This window comes from Canis lupus, chromosome 1, assembly GCF_003254725.2.
Source record: "Canis lupus dingo isolate Sandy chromosome 1, ASM325472v2, whole genome shotgun sequence".
Classification (NCBI taxonomy): Eukaryota; Metazoa; Chordata; class Mammalia; order Carnivora; family Canidae; genus Canis; species Canis lupus.
In genome coordinates, this window is record NC_064243.1 from 67,609,365 (window position 1) to 67,636,133 (window position 26,769).

General features: G+C 40.3%; 1 protein-coding gene and 1 long non-coding RNA gene across 4 annotated transcripts in view; both read left to right on the forward strand.

The window, feature by feature from the left end:
- The window catches only part of LAMA2 (laminin subunit alpha 2), a 583,497-nt gene that overhangs the window by 63,304 nt on the left and 493,424 nt on the right, over positions 1 to 26,769 (forward strand). The window lies entirely within an intron of this gene.
- On the forward strand, positions 7,019 to 26,111 carry LOC125755945 (uncharacterized). Its single transcript, XR_007413583.1, has 2 exons — positions 7,019 to 7,392; positions 25,896 to 26,111. It is a non-coding gene; the product is annotated as an uncharacterized LOC125755945 (long non-coding RNA).

The following is a 26,769-nucleotide window of genomic DNA, read 5'->3' on the forward strand; positions in this document are numbered from 1 at the left end:
ATTGAGAGAAAAGTAGGTCAACGTGCTGAGAAATGAGCTTTTCTTTATCAAATGGTTAATTCTGTATTCTTTAAAAAGAGCAAAGATCAGCTCAGCAAATAAGGTACTTGTGCTAGGAAAGTACTACACCCAGGAAAACCCACCCTTTTGTTTTGAATCTAGAATTGATTAATTAAACCTCATCGTAGATGTATTGCATAAAACGCACTTCAAGGGCAACATTGCTTCTCATCACACCCCTAGCGAAGGCCCAGGTCTCAGTGACTAACTCAGGTGTGGGTGAGGAAACGCGCTCAGCCTTTGCAAAGATGGTTAGAGAAGCGCAGATAACAAGATGCTGTGAATACGGACTAAAGCTGTACCCAGGGATTTATTCTGGTCCGTGTTTTGCGGCTCCGAGCTTTCAGGCCCGGGCTGTGCAGGGAGACCCAAAACAGCCTCAGGGAAGTTTAGTTACCGTCTCTGCCCAAAGGGGTTTGTCTAACTGGCTGCTGATTAACACACAGACGCCAGCTCTCTGCCATTCCCAAAGACTTAACAAAATCAGACACTGATAAAAAAGGAATATTAATTAAATCAATTTTGAAAGAAAAAGAAAACAAAAATTTTGTAGAGGTACAGAAGAAAAGCCTAAAGGTCAGTATCAGTTATTGCTTTGAATAGTCATTGAGTAAACGATCAGCCCAGGCCCTGTTAGATGGACCTCCGGGACTTTGCACGAGTGCCCGCTCACTACATGTCAGGTTCTGAGACACACTCCTGACCACTTTTCCTGCCACTTATTCCGTGTGATGCTGCAGAGGCGACCACCAGAATCTGGCCGGACCAACGCTTGAGGAGTGTATTTGCAAGACATTTTTAATTGATCCCTGCCCAAGAGTGTGTAGGGGGATCCTTGTCGATCATGAGCACAAGGTTGGCATGAGCTTCCAGGAAGACCCCATTCTCTTCTTAGGGCAGCACTGCTCGGTGGCAACGCACATTTTGGCCTGAGCTTTGCACCTCAGGTAACGTCTAAGCTACTCAGTCTCTAAAGACGTATAGTTGTAGCCCCGGGTTGATCACGGCTCAGGGATGAGATCCCATACCTGGGGCCCGCATTATTTATTTATTTATGTTAGCCTACACTGCGAGGACCGATTTTGCTCCCTAAGGATTTGCATTACAGCTACCATTCATTCTCGTTTCATTCGAAAGGTGAAATGGGTTTATTCAATCAAACAAAAAGAACATAATAGGGGAGAGCTCATAATAGGGGAGAGGCTTTCCACCCGGTGTGGGAGCAGCTGCTCTGCTGGCCGGTCTCGCTAAGGACTGAAATGAACTTACACCAACGCTAGTGTCCTGGATGCGATTGTTCTGGGCAAATATGGCACAGGAAATGTACGAGGGTCGAAAGCATATTCATGTCATTCATTCATTCGCTCATTCATGCAACAAGTATTTTTGAGCTTCTCTTATGTGCTAGCCACTGTTCTAACCAGTAGGGACAAAAGGGAGTGGACAAGTCTTTGTTCCTGTGATGTTTTCATCTTGGGTGGGATGGGGACTGGCGGGGGTTGTGGGGGAGCATTGAAAAGGAAACAAATGAATAAAATCATTTCATATAGTGATACGGAGGGGGAGAAAATGAAGCAGGTGTTTTGACCGTTCGTGGGGTGGGAGTCACTTGGGGTCAGGGAAGGCCTTGCTGAAAGAGGTAATGTGTTACCTGGAGCCCAACTGGAAGACTTTCCAGAGATGAGCGATCTGAGATGCAGGGGGTACAAATGGACAGAGTAATTCAGGAGTCCTAAGATGTGAGTGAATATCTCATGTGGGGATAAACTTCTAGTGTTTGAGGACAGACACAAAGCCGCGAAGGCCGGTACTGTGAGCCAGGGTGAGGGTGGTAGGAGGTAAAGTTGGAAGACATGCGGGGGCCCTACTTTGCAGCATCTTGCAAATTGTGGGACTTTGTTTGCATTTTGTTCTAAGTGCAGGGAAAACTATTAGATGATTTTGAATCTAATACTTTCTGAATACTTTGTTACTCTGCTACTTGGAAAAACAGATTGTAGGGAGGGTTGGAAGCAGGTGATTGTTCTAGTGAGAGACTCCGTAGGAGACTTGGCCAAATTCAGTTTCCATAGTTCCTAAACTCTGAGGGAGACTACTGGGTCTTCTTCCTCAGTTCCTTCTACTGTTATGGGTCAGGACTCCCCAGCAGATACAATTTGGGGTCAATTACTGTTAATTCTGGTTGACGCTTTGGCCAATTGAATAGGGTTAATATAACTATAGGGCAGATGACAGAGGGGAAACCTTTCTTTTTTTTCTTAACTTCTTTAGTCTCCACAGGATGACAATACCACTTGGTAATACTCACATTTATGAAATTTAGCAGAAATTTCGAAATCTTAGATTACCACTGACATTTCAGTTTCTAAAGGCAATTCACATGAATTCCCAGTTCCTTGATAATGTATTTCAGCTGTTATATTACAACTTCCTGTATAGTTTTAGACTTGGGTTAATATCTTCTTTATTTTAAAGCAAATTAATATTCTACATACAGAAGCCATAACGACGTTACTATTTATATAGAACAAGGAAAATTAAAAATGCTCTACACATGGAAGGCATCATATATTTTGGGGATAACTTTGGGATTCCCACGAAGGTGGGTTCAGATCTCTGCTGGTGGAAGAGCAACACCAAATACGATGGTAGCTGATAGTTATTTTGAAGTCTCTGAAGAGATAACAAGCATCTGTATGAGAAAACAGATTGTGTGTAGATATTGGTGGAAATTATTTTATTTAAGGACTAAATAAATTTATTGAATTAAAGAATCTCCCTGGCTATTAGTGGGAGAAATAGGATATTGTTTTCTTTAAAGTAAGTTTTAAACCTCATATCACTAGCAATATTAGGATTACAAATTATCAAGTTTCTTATGAAAATTGAAATAATCTTCTGAACTCTAGTCCTATTTTACCCACAAGCTTTTTTGTTTTGTTTTGCTTAGTAATCAATTATTGGAAGAATGCAAACTTAGGGTGACTTTTATTATGCTACAAGGTATTTTTAAAAATTTCTCCTGGAGTAAAATGTTACGGAGTCCAAGACATAAAGGTGGAAATTAAAATCTTTGAAGATCCTTCAAATATACCGTCACTTTTAATAGCTCCCTTCTCTGTTACTTGACCTACCGATGTTAAGAGTCTATCAGAGTTTTTTCAGCTGCCTTTCATTTTCCTAACCCCTTGTGGGTACAGTTAAAAAGATGACTGATTTGGGTCTTTATAATTGAAATTGGATAGGGTTCAAAGTTTCAACTGATGTAGAAACAGTTTAAGAATAAATAATATATTTTTAAAAGTTGCTCTAACAGCTTTTCTCCCTCTAAAATTGATCCCTGAAATGCCAGCATATGAACTTGCATTATAGAATAGAAAATTCGGTTGTTGGAAATCCTATTCTTATTCTGTTCATTTGTTTCTCTTGTCAGGATGTTTTTACTTAAAACATGTTTTATGATTAGTGAGAGAACTGTCATCACTAAGTTGGTCCTTCCCCACTGGTTTGTCTACACGAACTGTGTTCTGGTGACGTGAATTAAGAAGTTCTAATCTGGACTGACTGTAGCCCACGGCCGTGAGCGTGGATGGCTAAGTGTGCGTGGTGAAGGGGGCCAGCCTCCTTCGGGGTGTCTTCTGAAGCAAGATGTGCAGTGGGCTGGTCTTTTTTTTTTTTTTTTTTTTAAGATTTTATTTATTTATTCACGAGAGACACACAGAGAGAGGCAGAGACACAGGCAGAGGGAGAAGCAGGCTCCATGCAGGGAGCCTGACATGGGACTTGATCCTGGGACTTGGGGTCACACCCTGGGCTGAAGGCAGGCACTAAACCAGTGAGCCACCCAGGGATCCCCAGTAGGGCCGGCCTTATGGGCGGCTGGGTGGGCAGGTCAGGATGGGGGCCCAGGCTCTACTGCTTTCTGTTCCTGGCATGTGGTACCCTCTTTTCCTCTGAGTTGACCTCAGAGGGTGTGTGGGACCGTGGCCTTGGCACTTGGGGGAGCTTGTCTACTCTGCCCTGTACGCCTGGCATTGAAAAGGCACCGTGAAGACTGGAGGAAGAAGGGTCATTTTCTTCCACAGAGGAAGCCTTTCAAGAATATGTTGCCGATATTTATAATTTAGCATAGGCTGTATTGGTAACTTAATACTGAACATGTCATTTTAGCAGGTAAAATTAGTATTGTGTCACGTGCATAGTGTTGTCCTGGGTGTAACTGCAGCGGGGCACTAGCCCTTAGGGAAGGGTACGCCCTTGATACCTGGCGAGATGACAAATGAATGTGTCACGGAGAAAAATGATTTATTTTTTTAAAGATTTTATTTATTTATTCATGAGAGACCCAGAGGGAGGCAGAGACCCAGGCCGAGGGAGAGGCAGGCTCCCTGCGGGGAGCCCCGGGGTCACCCCTGGGCCGAAGGCAGGCGCTCCCCCGCTGAGCCCCCCAGGGATCCCCCGGAAAATGACTGAATACGAATACAGAGGCCTCCGGCAAAGAGGTGATGCGGGAGTATGGAGCGCGGGCATCCTTGCCGCGGGTGGGGCAGAGCCCGCGCTGGAAGTGGCGCTGGCGGGGATGGGGGCCCGGGCAGGCCGGGAGGGACCTGCGGGGGAGGGGGGTGGGGGCAGGGCGTGGGAGGGCCGGGGCCGTGGGGGATGTGGGGGTGTGGGGGCGTGTGAGGGGCATTGGTGTGGGGATAGGGGTGCGCGTGGGGGCCAGGTGGGGGGAGGGTGTGGGGGCGGGGCGGGAGGGATGTGGGAGGGCATAGGGGGTGGAGCAGGGGAGGGGGGGTGGGGGGGCGGGAGGAGGGTGTGGGAGGGAGGAGGGATGTGGGAGGGTGTGGAGGAAGGGGCGGGGGTGGGGTGGGTGGGCGGCGTTGGTGTAGGGGAGCCAGGGGGGTGGGCATGGGTGGGCGTGGGAGGGTGGGGCAGGGGTTGGTGTGTGGGGGCAGGGTGGGTGTGTGGGGGAGTGGGTGTAGGGGGGATGGGGGTTACTGTAGGGGTGGGCGGGGGGATGGGGCGAGGGTGGGGCAGTGGGCAGGTCTTGGGGGTTGGGGCCTGGGTAGGCGTGGGGGGGCAGGGTGGATGTGGGGGGTGGGTGGAGGAGGGATGGGTGAGTGTAGGGGGGTGGGGGGAAGGGGGTGGGGTGGAGCAGTGGGCAGGGCTTGGGGGGTGGGGCCTGGGTAGGCATTGGGGGGTAGGGTGGGTGTGGAGGGGTGGGTGGGTGGAGGGGGGATGGGGTGAATGTAGGCGGTGGGTGGGGGGTGGGTGGGTGGGTGTGGGACAGTGGGCAGGGCTTGGGGGTTGGTGGGGTTGGCATGGGGGGCGGGGCCAGGGGTGGTCGTGGGGGCGGGGCCAGGGAAGGTGGGGCGTGGGGTGGGCGGGGTTGGTGTGGGGTGGGCGTGACTCAGAGGGATCCGCCTCAGGCCCTGGCTTTGCCCTCCGCGTGTAAGCGGTGTGAGTCCGGGATCGTGGTGAATCTCCGGTTGTGTGTGCAAACTGACCCCGCGCTGCAGGACTGTTGTATTCGGGGCCCTGATGCACGTGAGGCTTCGGGCGGGCGCCGGGTGCGTAGGAAGGGTTCAGTGTGGGGTATTTACCACTTCATTCCAAATGAGTAAAATTTTTATTCTTTCAGTGCAGGGTATTTGAGGCTAATGTTGATTCTTTTTGGGGGACGATTGGCAAGGATGGGACCAGGGTGAGGCACGTGGTATGCTCAGGGCACACCTGTGTTTGTAGGATCTGAGAGTGAGTCTGTTCTTAAATTTTGTGGCCCAGGGTACCTGCCCTGCAACATCATTGAAAAGCACATCTTTCTGCTTTTAATAGAAAAATAAAATGATACCATAAATGAAGGTGTATAGATACGTTAGGGCATCCATAAAACCCATTACAAAGGAAGATATGCTAATAATGAAATGATTTTGGTAATACCTCGGGAATAACCCTAATCCTAAATGATCTCTGTGTCTATGCCTCTTATAATGGCTTTTCAATACTCTCTGAAAAGCATTGGCAATTGTCTTAGTTATGCTATTGGTATTTCAATTTAGTGTTCTTATCCTTCTATTCTTGAGATGTGGAGTTTCAACTAAATGGCAACTATTGTGATTGTTAAAAATACGTAAAAAATAACGAATCACAAATTAATCAACTTGTTTATTAGTGTTAAAGCAGTTCCTAAAAACTACCATAATACAATGGAAAAAGTAATTTCTGAAGCTTGTAATTCAGCAATTACTGCCGTAATAGCTGAAGTCATTTTTATGTGTGGCGATCCTAAATCAAAGTCATCATAGGATGCTCCAGACCTCTTAATAGTCTGGCTCAGGTGCTAATGAGTTCAGGACATTAGAGCTCATTTGAGAGCAGGATTCATGATTCCTTTACTGCTCAGTACTCCTATCTCTGGCTTTGGCTCAAAGATGGAGCCACATACAAAGAAGGACACTGATGACAGAGTTTGACATTTTTTATAGTTTTTTCTCTACCAGTATTACTTTATAATCCTTGAATCAAAAAGAACAAGGAAGCTATTTTAAAAATAGAAGCTTGATCAGAAACATGTTACTTTCTGCCTTTTTCTTTACATTATTTTCTTCAAAAGGCCTTCAAAAACTCCACAGATGATTAAAATAGTGAAACAGTAACAGTATTTATGGTATAATTTTTAAATACTTCTTGTAGTATTTAGCCAACTGGGTGGCTCAGTTGGTTAAGCATCTGACTCTTGATTTTTGGCTCAGGTCATGAGCTCAGGTCATGAGCAGGTTGTGAGATCAAGCCCTGTATCCAGCTCTGTGCTCAGCTTGGAGCCTGCTTGAGAATCTTTCTCCCTCCCTCTCCCTCCCCCCCTTCTCCTCCCCACTCTCTCCTGCTCTTTTTCTAAAAGAAATACAATCTTTAAAAAATTACTTCTTGTAACTATGTACTTCTCTAGCTCTGTGACTTAATGTTTAATGACTTCATAATTGCCCTTAGACAATGTTCATTGTAGGAGTTTGCTGGATTTTTTCACGGGAACTTGAGGTTGAAGGAGACAGAAAAGATAGGTAGGTAGATAAAGAAGATAAACTGATTTTTTAATCTACTGAAGGGACTTCACAGGGACAAGGGACCGTTTCAGTATAGCATTAACCCTATTGTTTACCTGTCGCTCTAAATAAATAAGAGTAATCACTACATATGGCCAGCAACCATGGGAATGGATGGAGTCCTTGCTTTGTGGTGGCAATTCTGTGGGACCATATAGTTGGCGGCCCCTTCCATAAGAAGTCCTCAGAAGTCCTTGTGCCTTCTAGCACAAGTGCAGACTCACATTTCAAAGTAAGTGCATTTTCCTCCTCCATTGCTTTAAAGCTTTGCACGTTAACACTGATCCCATGTACCATTTAACAGGCCTAAATATATCCCGCAGTGGCTAGCGCAATCAAGGTAAGTGGTCAGACACCAGCATGCTGTACTCGGTACGTCAGCTGGCCTGGCCTGTAATACAGGGTACTCCATTTATGCCCAGTCAGTCAGGTGGCCTTCTAGTTGCTTTATCAAACATAGACTTGACGGTCAAACAGATCAAAATGGGACAAAAACTATTCCTGCATCCTATTAAAATGATTGCTTGAAATCATGGAGTATTTGCTATTAGTTACTAACATTCAGTTTCTACCAGACGTGTCTCTATAACTTGTGAAAAAGTCAATTCTGCTTGTAGATAGTATCTTAAACTCCAGTATCCATACCTACTGGGGTATATATCAGGGGGGCATGAAATAGCCCAAACTGCAAGGTAAACATGACACCATCTTGTGGAATGTAAATTCTACTTAAAGTTTTTGATGGGACTTGCGGTAAGAAAACACTGATTTGTACTAAAACATATTCAAACATATAATGAGATGGAACTGAAAGTTCACATGCAGTTTTCAGATGAACCCCTAAAAGTAAATATATTTCCTGGAGCAGAGGGTACTGATTTTTTTTTTTTTTTTGTCAGTAGTATTGATGCCTGGGAAAAGTTTGAGAAGTGCTGTTTTAGACTGTTACTGAGTTTGAGAGAAATATTTATAAAATAAATCAATTAGAAAATCCAGTGAAATGAGCCCATAGATTCACGGATCCATCCATCCATCCATCCATCCATCCAGGCAATGTTTATCAAGTCACTCCTATGGACTAAAATATTTTATTAACTTGGAAGTCAAAATTACTCAAATAAGAATTATAACTGCCTTGTGATACTTATAATCTACTGAAAACAATTTTATTTTATTCTTACTATTTTTTAAAGATTTTATTTATTTATTCATGAAAGAGACAGAGAGAGAGGCAGAGACACAGGCAGAGGGAGAAGCAGGTTCCATGCAGGGAGCCCGACGTGGGACTAGATCCCGGGTCTCCAGGATCACACCCTGGGCTGAAGGTGGTGCCAAACCGCTGAGCCACCAGGGCTGCCCTGAAAACAATTTTAAAAGTAATTAACATATGGAGAGCTACATACAACAAGAATTAAACAAGATTTAGGAGCATATGACAGAAAAACAACAAATTCTTAGAACAGTTAGGGAAGACTTTCCAGAGAAAGCCACAAACCACTCTTGAGATTTTTAAGGACAAGCAGAGTAGAATTTGCACTATGGTTAGCAATGGAGCAAGGGGACAGTGTTTCAGGCAAATAATTTAGCGCTTTAGGTTATTGGGGGCTCTAGGTGAGAAAGTGTATAAACTATTCCAGGAGCTAAAAGAAGTTTGGAATGTTTGGAATTTAAATGTGGAGACGATGATGGAGGAGAAGGAGAAAGCAGGGATCAGGAGTGAAGGATGGAAAGGGGTAAGGTTGGGTGATGAGCATGAGTCTGACCAGGAACCACTTTGTAAGCCGTGTTGCAGAGCATCAGGACGTGGCTCTGAAGACAGTGAGGAAAATGAATGAGAGGGGTCGGGACACGACAATTCATTAAAAGGCTATGGAGGTAACTGAAGGGGTTGACGTAAATGATCTGAACGAGGATGGCAGTGGAGATGGATGGGCAGGAATGGACTGTGAACTTTTTTGGTAGGAGTTGGGTAATAGATTAGATGCAGAATGTCAGGAAGAAAGAGATAGGCACGAAACTCCAATTTTCAAGGTGGTTAAAAGAAACACAGAAAAACAGATTTTGAGAAAAAAACAAGAGTTTCTACTTGGATTTTTTTTTTTCTTTTCATTCCCAGTGCCTGATAGATACCCACATTCAGGTGTCTAAGCCACCATTGAATATTTGGAGTCAAAGCTCAAGGAGAATTCTAGCTGGTGATAATGATTTGGGAAATTTTTGCTTCAGTGTCATTGGAACCCAAGGGAATGAGTGATACTGCCCAGGACGAGTTTGTAGAGTGAAAAGAAGGTAGAGTAGGAACACTGTGAAAGACATCAACAGGAGACGAAGAGTTGCTTGCCTTGAGGGTATGCTCAGCACTGTGGTTTTTTCTCTTTGAGAGATCAGTTTCCCCATGTTGCAGGCAATCTTACAGTGGTATTTAACCAATGACGGGTGCACCATGTGAGTACTCTCGACATCCATGGAGAATGTGTGTTTAGGCCTTCAAATCTGTAAATATCATTTTAGTGCCTATGAATCCCAAGAAATTCTGAAAAGCTTGGCTTCACGGTTTGTGTTGCAAGATGGTCTCCAAAGACAGCACTTATTAAACTGGTCCATACGGTACCTTTTTGCCATAGATTATTATTCTTGTTCTCCAAACTCGGGTTCCCATATAATAGAGCTACCAAATCGAAGACATAATCCATGATTGGCTGTTTTCTGTTCTTTAGTATATTCACAGATGCATTTTATTTTGGCAATATCTGTGATAAATATCTTTCTGGCCTATAACCTTTTTTCTTTATGATAACCTTTGGTTAGAAAGAACTTTACGTGGTCAGCTTTCAGCCTTAATATTTTTTTTTGAAAGCCAGATTTTTAAACTACATGAACTAAATTTTACAGATGATAAATCATGGTTCATTAGCTTCAACCCTGTTCTCAGCCTCTGTTGCTTCAGCAAGTGATTATATATACTTTACATTTCATTTGAATTAGGTTTTTGTTGAGACAAGTATTTTCTGAATATGTCCTCATTTCACAAAATTAATTTATTTTCAGCCTCTCTCTAATTTTATCACTGTTTTGATAGTTTTATAGCAGAGGAAAATGTATTGAAACAATTTCAAGACTTTTAAAATTTTTTCTTGTTTGTCAGATAATATGGTTGATTCATTCCCTGCCTACATTGGAACTACTGCAAAATCAACATTTTACTTTTAAATGAATCCAAATGTATATATTCTTGTTAAATACCCTCAGCAGTATCAGTTGACTTTCCTTTAAAGGGAACTTCTATTTCAAAAATAAACCATTAAAAAAATGATTTCCTAAGTTATTCTGTAAAAGGGGATGAGTATGGAGTAGCAAGCGAGCAATGAAATAAGTATCCTAGGTGCCCACCAGATTCACTTACTCGCTAACTGACTCACACATTAACCAATTTCTCAAAGCAGGGCCTGAGGAGAATTACCAGTGAATATTTGTAATGAATGGTTGGGGTTGCTTGCAAGTATTTGAAACTTCACATATTAAGTCTGTGTATGTCAATAATCCAGTTATTCTTTCAGCAATTTTTTTCTGACCACCTACTCTGTGCCTTCATCACAGATACTGAACAACAACAACAAAAAAAACAACCATGCTTGTCCTTTCTTTAAGGGCACTTTTCAGTCTCTGGGGGAAATGAATCAAACAAACTAACATAATTTAACATGAAGTAAGTTAAGAAACAAGGTTCTTGATAGTGTGTCACCAAAGAACATTGTCTTGGGGACAAACGGCAGTCCGAACACACTTCTCCAAGAAAGTGACTCCAAGAAAGAGTAAGAGCTTGGCAGGCAAAGTGGGGTGGGTAGAGGTTAGGGGAAAGGTTTAGAGAGAGAGGAGATCCACATACACCAGGGTCTCCTCCTCAAGTACTCAGCTTGGGCGTGGAGCCCTTAAACATCTAAAAATGGCACCGTGACTGGTACGCACAGGTGAGGAAAAGAGTTTGAATTGAGGAAGGTGTCACATCCTGCAAGGCTTTAAGGATTACACTAAGGATCTGGTGCATTATATAAAGTGAGTAGTACTGACTATTTAGGTCAGCGTTTGACCAACGTAGTTTGTGAAGGGCCAGAGCGTAAACCTGTGCTGCAGCTCTTCACCCCAGCGGCAGGAAGGAAGGAGCAGCCATGGACAGCATGGCTGTGAGTGGGAGTGGCTGTGCTTCAATAAAGCTTTATTCAAAAAACAAGCATGGGGCAGTAGTACCTTCCATTCTTCTTGATTAGATGGATCCTTAAGTTACTGCCTTATTTCCAAGTTTCTCCATTTGAACTGGTGCAAGGATATTTTGGGGACTTTTAACAGTGCCTAGTCAGCAAGCATCAATGTACTTTCTACATTGGAAACTGGGTTAAGAAAAAAAATTGGACTCCTTTGATTTTCCTTTGAAGTCATGTCATAAGAAGAAAGCAGCAGGCTGGTTCATCTGCCAAGAGAAAGAGCATAAAAGACAAAATGAAATGCCAGAAACTGGATTACTGGAGGGAATGAGCGCTAAGAAAATGTTAAAAAGGTTTCTTGAAAAGCAAGGATCACTTGGGAGGTGAACTTGTTCAAAGCGTGCATTAACTCACCTCTTGCAAGAACAAACTGTATTACAAGGCTCTGCTCCAGCTTCTCTGATACACAGCACCCGTGGTCTCCGTAGACAACAGGCTCTGTACTTGAAAAGGATGGAGTTTGGTGCTCATGCTGTAGAGAATGATGTACCGTCATAAAAGTGTTCAGATGGAATCTGGAAAAGCTAAAAAGACTTTTAGAAAGTGGATTTGGGAAAAAAAAAAAAAAAAGAAGAAAGTGGATTTGGCTCCAACTTATAATCATGAGAGTGACTTATTTGAGTAATTTCAGGGAACCTTTTTATGCTGAGGTGACCAGTTTATAAAATTGTTAACCGAGTCATAGAGTGTATTTAAAAATTTTGGAGTTCTACTGCTGGACACAATTTGGGGAAGGCATTGATCACTCAGGATCTTAATGCAGGTTATGCTGCATTAACAAGCAACCCCCAAATCTCTATGTCCATGAACATTTTTCCCCGCTCGTGATACATGTTCATGTAGCTGGCCGGTGCTCCACTCATCACAGTCACTGATGGAGCAGCCAGCTCAGTGCTGGGGGGTAGCGGTGGAAGGAAAGCGATAGCTGTGGAGCAGTTAAATGCTTGGTCTGAAGTGCTATATATTAGTTTTTCTCACAATGCACTGGTCAGAACTAGCCACGTGGCCGCCATCCCCCCAGATGGGCCAGGATATTCATGCTTCCATCCATGTGCCAGAAAGTAGAGAGCTGAGAATAATATATGGCAACTGCATTAAAGATTATCATGAAGATTTTTATAATCGCCTGTCTAGTTATTTCATTGATGATTATTTTGTCAACTTAATGGGAGGGGGACTACATACGAGTAGGGACTATGATGGCTTTTGCTCATTTCCCTCTATCCAGTGACTAGTGCCAATGAGGGGCTCAAAAAATATTTCCGTGGATGAAGCAGTCTATCTAGTCTAGGTCTTTGATGATAGAGTTTGCAAGACAAAGTGCCCCTCCTTGTTGTCAAACTCATCCGGAATGTGAATTCTGTGTGACGTTACCCTCCAAGGAGAGACAAATCACGATTGAAAATAATAGCCCCCAAATCTCTTTTTAAAGCAGATATAGGGGGATCCCTGGGTGGCTCAGTGGTTTGGCGCCTGCCTTGGGCCCAGGGTGCGATCCTGGAGTCCCGGGGTCGAGTCCCACGTTGGGCTCCCTGCATGGAGCCTGCTTCTCCCTCTGCCTGGGTCTCTGCCTCTCTCTCTCTCTCTCTCTCTCTCTGTCTCTCTGTCTATCACGAATAAATAAATAAATCTTTAAAAAAAATAAAGCAGATATAGTTTGGAAGGAGCGAAGACTAATTTTTTAAATCGTCAGCTCTTTCCTCTTAAAATAGGAGAGACTCTTCTCATGCTGCATATTTACCTTGGCGGTTTCCTCTGTGGGCTCATGCTGATCCAAGTAATTCTACTGGAATAAACCACCACCCACATCTTGGTGGCTTAATACAACGGGGGTGGGCTGGGGGGTTATGTATTTCTCACACCACTTGTCCAATTTGGATTACTAGGGAGGTAGAGAAAGGCGCTATGCTCCATTCGGCCACATGAGGATGGAAATAAATGGCTGCTCCACTGTATGGAAAGTTGCTGGTCACCTTTTCTGAGGTAGGGACACCTGCAGGGTCCCATGCATTTCTTCTCTGCTTTGGCTAACATGGCCTATGCTACTTCTACGTGATGTGTGAAGGTCACTGGCCAGAACCTCTCACCTGGCTTTACCTGTAGCAAGGTATCTGAGTGATGGAGGAGAGCAGATGGGATGTTGGGAGGGGTCCACTTTTTCTACCACACAGATAATCTGGGCAGAGGTAGTTGAAAGGCCTAAATATTTATATGTAGATGTGTAGAGAAGCCCTTTACAACTGTGGGAGGTTAATCCTGAATATGGAACTCACCAGAAAAAAGGAATGTTGAGATCATCAGGGATAGAGTAGCTCAGTCATGGTTTTCAAAAACTATCTGTATGACTGGTTTGATGACAAAATGACAGAAAGACTATCAAAGATCAAACAGATTGCAGTTTTAGGGTCATGTCTGGGCCCAATAAATATAGGTTGTCACTTCTGTTATGGTACAAAACAATGAAGGACTATTGGCTATTAGGAGAAATATTTAATGAATTGATGTCAAAAATTAATTTCTGATATCAAGTATTAGTGTAGGGGAAAACAATTATTTTACTTTTCTGGATTAGTATCCTAGACACTAACATTTGATGTATATTTTAAAATATTTTGCTTGACTTTCTGTATTGTATGTCACTTGAAATAACAATACTCCATACATATGAATCAGTTCCTGATAATAACTTGCCAGGTTCTACACATTAATACTGATTGAAAGGGGTTCTCTTCGGGATTTAATTTTCTTTGTGGCAAAGAAAGTCCTGTGTTTTTTTTGTTTTTTTGTTTTTTTGTTTTTTTTAAGAGGGACATTTCTCATGGAATAATGGGTCATATTAGGTTATACTGAAGAAAGTTTTGTTTGTTAAGCCGTCCACATATCTGTTAAAGGAATTTCACATCTATAAATAAATAAGCTTATTTTTCCATGGTGCCAGAGAGATAATGAGATTCATATAAAAATACTTCTACCAGCTGAAATATCACGGAGTATTCTAATACTCCACAGATACTTCAACAACTGTGTGTCTGTTTTAGGATATTGGGGTAGGTGTTTTAATTGTCTTCTTGAGAACTACTTACAACAACGATAGATTGGATTTTAACGTGTATGTCTTAGGATATCTTTGAACCAATACTGATAAAATGAACATCACTCTGGGAAACCAATCATTGGACAAATGTAGGATTTTAATTTTAATTTAAATCGGTGCAAGAGAGTCTTCAGAAAGTACTTGGTACTTATCTTTCCAATTATAGTCGTGATTGCCACTTGCTCCAAACCAAGCTCCATACTACCCTTTTCCGTATTTCCTGACTGGGTGAAGGGTGTTCTCATCATCCAGATGGTGAAGTTAGAAACGTGGAGCCATCTTCTTGTTCTTTTTGCCCCTCATAGTCACACGTAGTTAGTCCTGTAGTGTTTGGTCCCTGAATACCTGCTGATCCCCTGCCCTATGCTCTATTGTTTCTTCACTAATTCAGCCTATGGTGAGCCTCTTGTGAGATCCAGCTCCATGGTGGATAGATCTCCCCATGGTGATCTTTCTATAACCTGCAGCTGGTAATATCCCTCGAGTTAAAGTCTGAAGTGGCCCCACCACCAGTCAGGATATAGTTGAGGCTCCTGAGAGTTGGATCTCATTCATTCCTCTGAGGATCTCACCCTAGCCTGACATTCTTGCCTCAACTCCCGCTGCTTGTCTGCACACCATTTGAACCCAAGACATTAAAAATGACTTCCATTTTCCTCCCAAATATCATATTCTCTCTTGTTGGCTCTGAATACTTTGGAAATACTGTTTCACTGCCGCCAACACAGAAACATGACTCCTAGCTCTCAGTTCATCAACTTCGACTCATCTCTTCATTGCTAGCTCCTCTTTCAGGAGCCATTCGATAGCTCCTGGTCAGTTTGGCTGCTGAACTCTCTGCTCTCAGCACAGACTGGTCTGCTAACATGACATTAATCCCATATTATCAAAATCACTCTTTTATTTCTTCATTGCATTGCTTCTTGAGGATACCAACTGTGTCTTCTTTGTTTATTCATTTTTCTATACTGAGAACATTTTTAAATGCAGAAAAAAAGAAATGATAAAATAAATACCCACATTCCTATCTCCTAGAAATAACAACTTTTAGCATGCCATTTGTTTCTCACTAAAGAAATAAAATACAACCAACCTCTATCTCGATCCTAAATCCCAATCCTCTTCTGCCCCTCTCACAGGCAGACAGTATCCTGGGTTTCTTACCATTTTCCTTTCCGTTAAAAATGCTTTTACATACATAGTAGGTACCGGTAGCCAATATTGTATATACTGCGTATTTTTCCAATTAAAAATTATTTTATCCCTCTTTTATTTATCTTTCCTATTTTTATTTATCTTTCTTATTTTATTTCCTCTAAAGAAGCTTAAAGTAGCTTCTTTAAGCCACTACTTGCCATTGTATTTCAATACCTAGGGGAGCAATTGCTTCAGAGCTGTGTTTGAAAGACTGAGCTTGTGAAGGATGCTTTGGAGGTCAGGGCAGTAGGGACGAGAAGATCTGGAGCAGGAAAACAACTGAGAAAAAGATTGCAGTTGACCAGACAGGAAATGATGGTGGTCTGCAATGAGCGGACGGAGTGGAGAGAAGTGGCTGTGCTTGCCATTTATTTGGGAAATTGAATTTCAGGGATTTGGGTTGGATCAAGTAAAAAGGTAGGTATTTCATGCACATAGTGTGAATATTAATTATCGTATGTATTTAAGATATACCACTGATACTATTTTCCTTCATTAAACTAAAAAATAAGGTAATCAGACCCCCTTAAACATTGTCCTGTATTCGCTATTGTATACCCAGCACAGGCACATAAAAAGCAAACAGTGACAAAATAAGTATAATGGGCACCTATACACAACTACCTGCATCTTCTGGAGTGTGGTTATTCTTGTAATCCTACCCTTTCCCTTCTTATCGTTCGGTCATCCTCATTTCCCCAGGCCCCAGTGTGGTTCAGCCACCAGTCTTTGTGTTGTGTTTCCTGCTGTGACGCTGGTGCACTTCAGAGCTACTGGCAAATTTTCACGTTTAGTTTGAGGAGATCTTTTCGTGTTCGTCAGGCAGTCGTGTTCCTGCTGTGGTGCCGTCACTGTGTGTAACTACTCTGACAAATGCCTCCTCTTGCATAGCAGGTGCTCGAAAACTTACCTCTCCCCTCCCGGACCCATTCACATTTATACATGAAGATCATTAAAACATCCAGATGTGAGCTTCTTCTGCTACTCTCCTTTTCTCTACATTTCTCTTTTTTTTTTTTCTGTTTAAAACATTGTCCTCTGTCAACTTTCTGGACACTTCGAAAGGAAGAAAAAAAAAAGCCATGTCTTAGAAATTTTGTGGGATCAAATTACAAGTTTCTCATTGTAAAAGGCAATTTTTCTATGGAAGACACAAATTTTTTTTTGTAGAGATGAGAATTTAAATGGATCTTTTGCAATGGGAGAGGGAGATATTTTTCACTAGTCTTACTGGTTTCCATCTGAACTTCTCTAATTTAATTTTGATAGTCACTTTAAAAAAAAATTATTTATTCACGAGAGACACACAGAGAGAGGCAGAGGGAGAAGCAGGCTCCCTATGGGGAACCCGATGTGGGACTTGATACTAGGATCCAGGATCATGACCTGAGCCAAAGGCAGACACTTAACCACCGAACCACCCAGGTGCCCCTGATAGTCACGAACCACCCAGGTGCCCCTGATAGTCACGTTTGATGGCAATAGATCTAGTTTGGTTAAATTTTACCCCATCCCTCCGGTTTCCAGGGAGAGTACCTGTGGCTGTGTTTGTGTTGCAAAACAAGGTAAGTTGCCTGTATATACCTTGGGAATCACTTGACTGCATTGAATTAGGACAGAAAATAAATGTTCATGAATATTTCAAAGTTTACTAGAAACTATCACTTCTTTTTTTTTATTTTTATTTTATTTATTTTATTTTTTTTGAAACTATCACTTCTGGGTAGATCGACAAATTAATTAGTTGGTAGGTCTGAGATATGTGATTTTTATTCTGCATTCAGAGACTGTATTACTTTTTAGTCCTTTGATATAAATCATAATACAGTGTCTTATAAGCATAACTTTAAAAAAAAAAAAAACTCTTGTTCATAGCCTGTCTCATTCTTTTTAGATTTATGTCCACGATGTGCATGGTCCTGAATGTGGAATGGGTCCTGTGAAGAAAAGTGGGTCAGATGGTTGCTTGTGCAGATTGGGGAGAAACTGATAGCTTCCTAGGCTCTTTTGAAGGACGCTGTTTTAAAATACAGATTAGTCAAGGTTTACAGTGCTGTTCCCAGCCTGAACACTTCAAACCACTATGCAATTTTCAAGTAGTCAGTGCTTATGGCAAAATTCTGGTCTTTTGATGTCAGGACAGGAATAGACATTTTGTTGGAAAGTGAGGGAAAAATAGAGAAAAACACATTGGAATTTTTTTTTTGGAGAGGATAGACTTTAATAATTATTTTTTACTCTTTAAGATCTAAAAATCTCAACAAAGTGGCAAACAAAAAAGAAACAAAACTTCAGAGTGCACATAAGGATCTGAAATGAAACCTCAAATATTTAAAACTAAATGTTATTTGTAAAAATTTTAAATAGAGTATAGTATGAGGAATCCCTCAAGTATGCATCACTCACATTAGTAGTTAACACTCATCACATAGTTTGTTTTTTCTTCTTCTGTAACCCCATTGGATTCTTTGAAGCAAGTCTCAAATATTATATCATGTGATCTTTAATCTGCGAATACGTGAGTATGCATCTCTAAAAGACGAGGATATTTTATAAGAACCTAATTCCAACACGCTTATACACTGAGAAATGAAGAACAATTATTTCATATCACCACATAGTAAAGATGTGATTCCTTTTTAATATATTAGCTGAAATACTTATATTAAGAGGAGCTTTCCTTCATCATCATTATTTGCCTTCATGTAGCATTCACAAAGGAAAGCAGATCAAATACTTGGTACTTATTCTTTCTTGCACAGGTTTTAGAAACAATGAATGGGTTCGCCACTATTCTTTAATTGGTAATCAATTTGCTTTTTGTATCTTGATGAACTAACTCATCATGGGTTTTTAGTGTCCATGTTTCAATCAATTGCAGTGACTCTTCTTTTCAGTGCTCAAATTATCCCATCTTTTTCTGGTAAGAGTGTCTTCAGTTTGGTTTCTCAGTCTTTTTAAATCAATATTCTTTGATATTCTCTGTGCTTTTTGGTACATTAAGATGTTGCTGGATTGTCTTTCCTATTTCCTACCCTGGTCTTAGAAATCATGTCTCACCGAGGAAGTCTGGTTCCTTATAACGGGAAATGATACTTAGAAACTACATCAAGGCCTGGAGGGCCGTTTGCTGTTAACCTAGAAACTACTAACACATTAACAGCAAACGGCCCTCCAGGCTTTGATGTAGTTTCTAGGTCTTTCAGGGGAGCATATGAGAAATGTATGTTTTTAATAGAGAAAATCTCTAATGAGCTCATGTTGACATGTACATTATAATGATAGGGCCTCTATGCAGCCTCTTTGAATTTTGTATTTGTATCTCTTTTCTTATCCACTGAAAGTTTTTATTCCTAATAACTTATTTGCTATCATGCTATCTCTATGTATAGTTTCAGAAGAATATCAGTGTTATCCTACATAACATAATAGTTACTGAAATGATTTTTTAACATTTCCTAGTTATTATTTTGTGTTTCTGAAATATCCCACTAGGCACATACAGTTACATGACCTTTTTTTTTTTTTTCACCTTTTCTTTTTGTTTTTTAGAGTGTGTGAGCTGGGGGCAGGGCAGAGGGCAGTGGGCAGAAGGAAGGGAGAGGGAGAGAGAGAATCTTAAGCAGTCTCCATGCCCAGTGCTGAGTCTGGCTCATGACTCGATCTCATAACTCTGAGACCATGATCTGAGCCCAAATCAAAAGTCAAACACTTAACCAACAATGCTACCCAGATGCCCCAGAAATGACCTTTGTAAAATTTTATCTATCTATCTATCTATCTATCTATCTATCTATCTATCTATCTATCTATCATCTATCTATCTATCATCTATCCATCTATTTATCTATCTATCATCTATTTAGGCTCCACAGGCAGCATGGGGCTTGAACCCATGACCCTGAGATCAAGAGTCCCATGCTCTTCTGACTGAGCCAGCCAGGCACCCCATGTACAGTCAAATCACCTTTAAAATATTTCACTTGAAAAAGACTGTTAAATCACAGTCTCTAATTACAACTTCATTTCATATGATTTTTGCTTTAAGAAACTTTTAGATTTTGTTTTGTTGGAGAATGCTATCAAACCTTTACATAGTTCCAAAGTCAAATCTCCAGAATAGGGCATATTCAGAGAGGATTAGACTCCATTTCCATCATTTCTTTTTTCTCCCTGATGTGTACCCCTTTTTAAAAATATAATTGTATTACCTTTTCAGTTTTTAGGAATATATAAAAATAATATATTCAAACAATCCACTCAAGGATTTTTTCCCCAGTCCTTTGCCACTATAAGCAGTCTTACAGTCATTGTTCTATGCATGTGTCTTTCATATATTTGTCAGTGTATCTTGAGGGTAGATTCCTAAAAGTGTGATTAGTCAGAAAACGGGTAAGCATGGATGTAAATTAGTTAAATATTGTCCAATTCCCTTCTATGGGGAAGAGTAGTTTCTAGTCATAAATTCACTATATGAGAATGCTTCTCCCCTCTAGATTCTCCAGCAAATCATGTGCCCGACCTTTATATTCCAAAGCTTCTCTGGGGTTATGTCTGGTAGTTGGTTGGAAAGAGGAAAAGGGGGAACTTAGTATGATGGGAAGAGTCCTGGGTTGAAATGAAAGACCCAGGTTCGATTCCTGGCCCGTCAATGACTACTTATTTAACCTTGGACAAGTTAATTAACTTTTTTTTCATTTGCCCCAGAGATCTGTGATGAGGACTGAATAAGATGACATTTATGGAATATGTGACCAAAGACCTAGTTACTTCGAAGACCTAGTTACTAGTTACTAAGCATGTAGTTTTAAAAATGTAAAGTAATAGAGATTTTTAACGTATTTGGACATTTTTCTTTTTTAAAAAGTCAAAACAAATTAGTTTCATTTTTAACTTTCTAAAAATATTTATAGAATTATCAATATTATTTATCAAGTGTTTTTGAAAATTTCCAAAAGTCCTTTGGTGAGAACAGATGAGAGGATGTTACTGGCCAGTGATGTTAAGAAAGCAACCACCTAGATACAATGATGACCTCTGGTGCCACCTCCAAAGGCCACAAATTCATGTGTGAATAGTAATTATGGTAGTTGTAAATATGTATTGCATTTAAAACTTCATGCCAAGCGCTTTACCTATATTAATAATTATATAATTGTCACAAAACTGTAAAATAGGGCTTATAATTATCCTCATTTTGTCAGATAAGGACACTGAGGTAAGAAAGACTTAAGTACCTGCCCAAGACCACATAGCTATTATGGTTTAGTCAATATTGGAAATTGGCAGTCTGCGTGTATGTGTGTGTGTGTGTGTGTCTGTGTATTTTAGATGTTTGGGTTTAAGGGAAGAAAATGTTCAGCCCTATAAATAAAGACCAATTCAGTGCCTTATAGGTAGTGTGGCTATATGTCCTCATTTGCCTGGGACTATGCCAGTTGATACTTGATACCCTGATGCAATTGCTAGTAGCACCAACTTTCTCTCTCAGATGTCACCCGGCTTGGGTAAAAAGAGGCTGTAACTGTCTTTTTAGAGTAACAAAGTGGTTTAATGTTACAGGGGCTCAAAGTGTTTAGTGGGAGCATCTTCCTTCCTAAGTTAATGAAAGATCATTGAAAACATCATCGTCCTGGTGTGTGGTCTACTGACTTCGTTAGAGTAGCTAGGAATTGATCCAACCTGCAGTTGTAGTAAACCATCCCCTTAGAGCTGCAGTCCCTAGTGGGTTGTAGAGAAGAGAAAGAACAGGCTGCTCTCAATGCTGGTCTCTGGTTCCCTCCATTTTAACAGTCCACGTGTTCCCAGGCTTAGATCTGTGCCTGACACAAACTGATCACTTAATGTTTTTGATTGAACCAACAACCCTTAATTGGTCTCTTGCCATTGTAAAACAAATAAAGGTAGCTTAACCAGAATATTCATCTTGGTTGAGTGCTACCTAAACGTGTACTTTCATATTATTTCACTCTCTTGTTTCGGAGAAAGAAAAATGGCACTGACTACAGCTGGAAGCTGCTTTTTCAAATTATATCACTACATTTTCTTTTCTTTTTTTTTTTAAGATTTTATTTATTTATTCATGAGAATACACAGAGAGGAGAGAGAGAGGCAGAGGCACAGGCAGAGGGAGAAGCAGGCTCTCTGCAGGGACCCCGCTGTGGGACTCGATCCTGAGACTCCAGGATCACGGTCTGGGCCAAAGGCAGGCGCCAAACTGCTGAGCCACCCAGGGATCCCTACATTTTCTTTTTTTAAGAGAAAGAGAGGATAAAGGGAAGGAGTAAAGGGAGAGGGAGAGAGAGAATCTTAAGCAGGCTCCACACCCAGCACAGAGTCTAATGTCGGGCTTGATCCCACAACCTGGAGATCTTGACCCGAGCCAAAATCAAGAGTTGCTGCTTAACTACAGAGCCACCCAGGCACCCCTTCCATCTGTTTTATTTATTTGTTTGTTATTTTGTTTAAATCAGGGACCTGGGGTAAAGGGTCTATCCACTTAAGTCACTGCTTGGTTTTATTTGTGTGAGTTATTTTGAGCTTTTGATGAGCATTTGACCTGATAAGCAGCCCCTGAGATCTTAGTCTATTTAGAGTGTACCATGGAAGCACAAGTGAAGGACTTTTAAGAGTGGACATAACCGTGCAAACTTAATGGAGAAGATAAAAGTGTCCACTTGATGTTAATAAAATAGCCTTAGCAATGCCAAATGAACACAGAGGCTATGGATAGGTGATCTTGGGTAAATAACACTTAATTTTCTCTATAAAATATATTTTCAGTAAAAAAAACCAAAACAAAACAAAACAAAAGCCCACAGAGGTAAAAAGCATTTGTTTGGGTGGATGTTTCACTAGGAAATTTTACTTTTTAAGCACAACTTGCTAGACCAGTATGAGTCTAAGGCATTGGAATAATGTGTAGCACAAATGCTGCCGTGGACAGGAGAAGGGCTCAGAAGATAGGGAGCCCAGTCCTATGTTAGCAGTACCTGGACAATTAAATAGTCAGTTGTTGGGGTTCTCTTAGAACTTAGACTTAATTAAGAGCTTTTTAGTTTTTCTTTTTGAAATCATAAGACGGAGGAATTTTGTTCTTCACATTTGTTTTCTATGCTGATGGAGATTAAATTTCATCTGAGATGAGCCAAATAAATTAAGACTGAGCCATTTGATGTAGAAAACTCAGGAATTTCTTCAGGTTAAAATTGTTCACTTAAACAAGTCTATTAGATTCAACGTAAATTAATAGGGTACTAAATAAAAATGAAATTATCTTTTTCTTAGGCAATTAAATGATAAAGAGGAAGTATTTTTTATTTTATGAAGTTGCATATGTTCCAGAACATCAAAGGATTGTCTGTCTTCGTGAAAACATTCTATAAAGTGTGACAACGATGGTGGTATCTGGATTTGGGTTGCTTAAAAATCATGATTATCCAGAAGTTTGGATTATGTTTGAGTCTGGCTTCTCGAATTCTGTAATATGTAGTTGAACAGGTTTATCGGTTCTTCAATTTGAAACATGAAAACAAATGACTGAAAATAGGGCTCCATCCTCCGAAGTTCTAACAACTGAATGGTGGTAAAAGAACACACATGCGAAGCATTTGTTCTTACCTTTTAAAAATCGTAAAAATCAATATAAAGTATGAGGATGGAGAAATGTAGGGAAGAATTATGTGAGCTTTAAGCTTTTGTTTGTTTGTTTGCTTTTTTAAAGTGAAATCAGGCATGGTGCCCATTTATGCTCAGTTTATAAAAGATCAATTTACAAAATAGCATTCAAATAGCTTGCCTGGGCTGTATAAGCATAGGCCTTTGAATTTGCCAGAAGTTCTTGATGTACATTTTCTGGCCGGGCTACTAGAAAGCAAGACATTTTCTTCCTACACCTCTGTTAAGGTGCTCTATTAAGACTGCCTCGCGGAGCTCTCCGAAGCTTTGGAGATGTATACTAAGGGGCCGCTGGCACATAGTAAGTGCTTATAAACTGTGACTTACTGTTTTTTAGTTCATATTAGGGTTTGTTGGTATTTACAAAAGCCAGTTTTCTAGCTAATGTAATGCATCAGACTAAGAATAGTTATAAGTATATATTATTTAAACATGTTTTCTCTTTGTTTCGGCTACCATTAAAACTGAACACAAAGCTCCAGCACCATCCAGGATGTCTTACATAACTTTGTCTCAGCGTTATATTTATCAGGCTTCTGCAGCATACAATATGCAATGAGGTATTTTTTTGTTTTTTTGTTTTTTTTTTCCCTGTTTTTCAGGTCCTTGGCCTGTGCTATTTTAGAAAAAAATATTATTCTCTTCGGTATTTCCTATTGGTTCCCTGAAGGCAGCAATTATTTTAATTATTGATTATTTATGGTTTGATGGGGGACCGTTTTATTCTAACTCATAGGAATAAAACAACAACAAATGAGACGCATGCGAAACGTCTCATAAATGTGTCTGACAAAGAAAACATACATCTTCGGATATGAATATGCATTTAGAGCCTGGCTGGCTGCCAGACCTCCTAGCAAGTTGTTCTGTGCTTCAACTTCCTATTATAGTAGATCCTGCAAATGGAAGCTTTGGGTCCACAGCTAGAAGTAATAGCACCCCGTAGAGTTTCGTGTCTAGGAAGAAGTGGATTTCTTTGTGGTGCAGTGGTTAAATATTTATCAGTCTGCCTTAACCCAAGCACATAGTCAAAGACTAGTTTGTATTTTTGTTTTATTTTCAAGGAGGCCGCTTCGACTCTTATTTATCTCGCCTTAATCAGAGAGTTCATTGTTTGTGGAAAAGCTTTAAGCTGAAGACCTTCATTGTGTGTATGTTTATTACCTAAAACAAATGAGCTAAAAATGAGCTGCAAGTGATAACTTGTCAGTACGTCCGTAAATCACACAGGGTTATATTTTTATATATATGAAGAGGATATTTCAGTCACCATGCGTCCCTACATTTAAAAGTAGCAAAAACCACCCAGAGCTAAGAATGTAGGTATTAGGTTTTTTTTTTTTTTTTTTTTATCATTGTAAAGGGAACAATTCCATTGTTACTGCTTCAGCGTTGGACAGAAGATTGTGATGCAATCAATTTAAACAAGAATAAACATAGAGGTGATCATTTAGGTTGGATTTTGATTCAAAGAGTAAATTCCTGGGATTTTGGGTATTGCACAATCTGTCCCATACAAGGAAAAAAAAATCACCTTCTTGTGATTTTTTTTATTGTTTTTTCCCTGAGAACAGCATCCTGCTAGCAGGGAAGCTTATTTTATTCTCCTAGATTTGCTTCCTTCTGTTTTTTTTTTTTTTTTCTCCCCTGACAGTGATGCCTGGTTTACAAATAGAAATTTGCATCAACTAACACATTCCCTTTTCCTTCTACTGTTGATCTCAAAACGTTCTGCAGTCCTGAAATATGAAATGCTATTGCTATTTTTTGGGTAAAACTTGTGCTCCCCAAAATATAAATGGATGAAACTGCTACAGTCTATCATGGAAGCAAAAACATTTTCCTATTTGCTTCACAGATTTTTCAAAGTAAAATCCAGTCATGTTTGTAACATCACATAAGAGCTCATTTTAGAATTCCTCATAATAAATTGAAGAAGATAAAGTAATCTGCTTCTTATATTAAACAGTCAAGTGAAAAGCATGATTTAAAAAAACTCTGCCTGTTTTGTTAGGATATAAGAGCCTGTGATAGTCGCTAACTTCCTTAAAAAATTCTTTAGGTAAAACTTATGGTTGGCCACAGAATCTATTATAGGACAAAATAAATTGATATTGGAATTACATATCTAATTAAATGATGAGCTACTTGGGCAAACTGACCATTCAATTTTTAATTTTCATAAGTATTTCCTCTGGGTTTTTGATGTCTATACATGTGTTTAATTTCCAGTGAACTCGAAATCCTGGAATTAGGCTCCTTTGAATATTACCTTGGGAAACACATTCATAGTCTAGTAATTTTCTTTTATGTCCACATTATTTTAAATCAGAGCATAGATTTGCCACTGTGTTTTATGGCCAGAGCACATTTATTTGTGCATTTCTTAGCTTTTTAAAAATATTATAGCATACAGTATAATTGATAAGATTGGCTGTTAAAAAATTCTGATGCAGTGATGGAGCTTTGGCATTTATAGATTAGCATTTACAGTTACGCTTCTTTCAGTTTCAGACATCCGTGAGAAATCTCAAAGGTGTGTAATGCAGTTCGGAATTTGTAGGAGAAGAAATTTGTGCTCGACTTCAGTCATCAGCAGCCAGTAATTGAGCCCAGCTGACTCCCTCGTACCAACATGGCAGTGTTGCATATTAGAAAGAGCTTGCAACTGGCAAGGAATTCAGATAATTATCATTTTTGAATAAAAACCTTTTTTTGTGTGTAGCAATTCTGCGTATGTGGGTATGGGACTCAAGAATTGGCATTTAAAGAGAACTACACACACATACACACACACACACACATCATGCTCTCATATTTAATTTTAGATAAAATGTCCATGTTCTGTAGGATCCAATTACCTTCCTGTGTAGTGCAGAGAATGAAGACTTGAATTCCTGATTAGCTAGGTCAGAGTAGGAAGGCACCAACTATGTATTTATTTTGTGGGATGACATTTCAGTTTTCCCATATGGCTCTGTCCTTTCCGTTTTCACATATTGATGGTTTTATTGTGGAAACTTCACGTATGTCATCTCATTGAACATACTAGTATGAAGAGAAAAAACTATAACTGAAGTTGGGTCCAATTCTCAGTTATGTACAGGGCCATCCGAAAGAAGAATGGAAATTTCATTTAGGATAGCTGAATTTTTTCAGTAAAAATATTTTGAGTATCATCTGCCAAACATATCATGGGTCCCATTTAATTTCTCTACTTGTCAATGCGAACCATCCCTGAGATACATCACGAAATCTTTCTGTGGATAAAATCACTTAACCCCAGCAGTGAGCGCCACAGATTACTTATTTTAAATCACAGCAGCCACATTTCTATGCACATATATTGATCATGCTACAAACATTCTGACTGGAAAGCTGA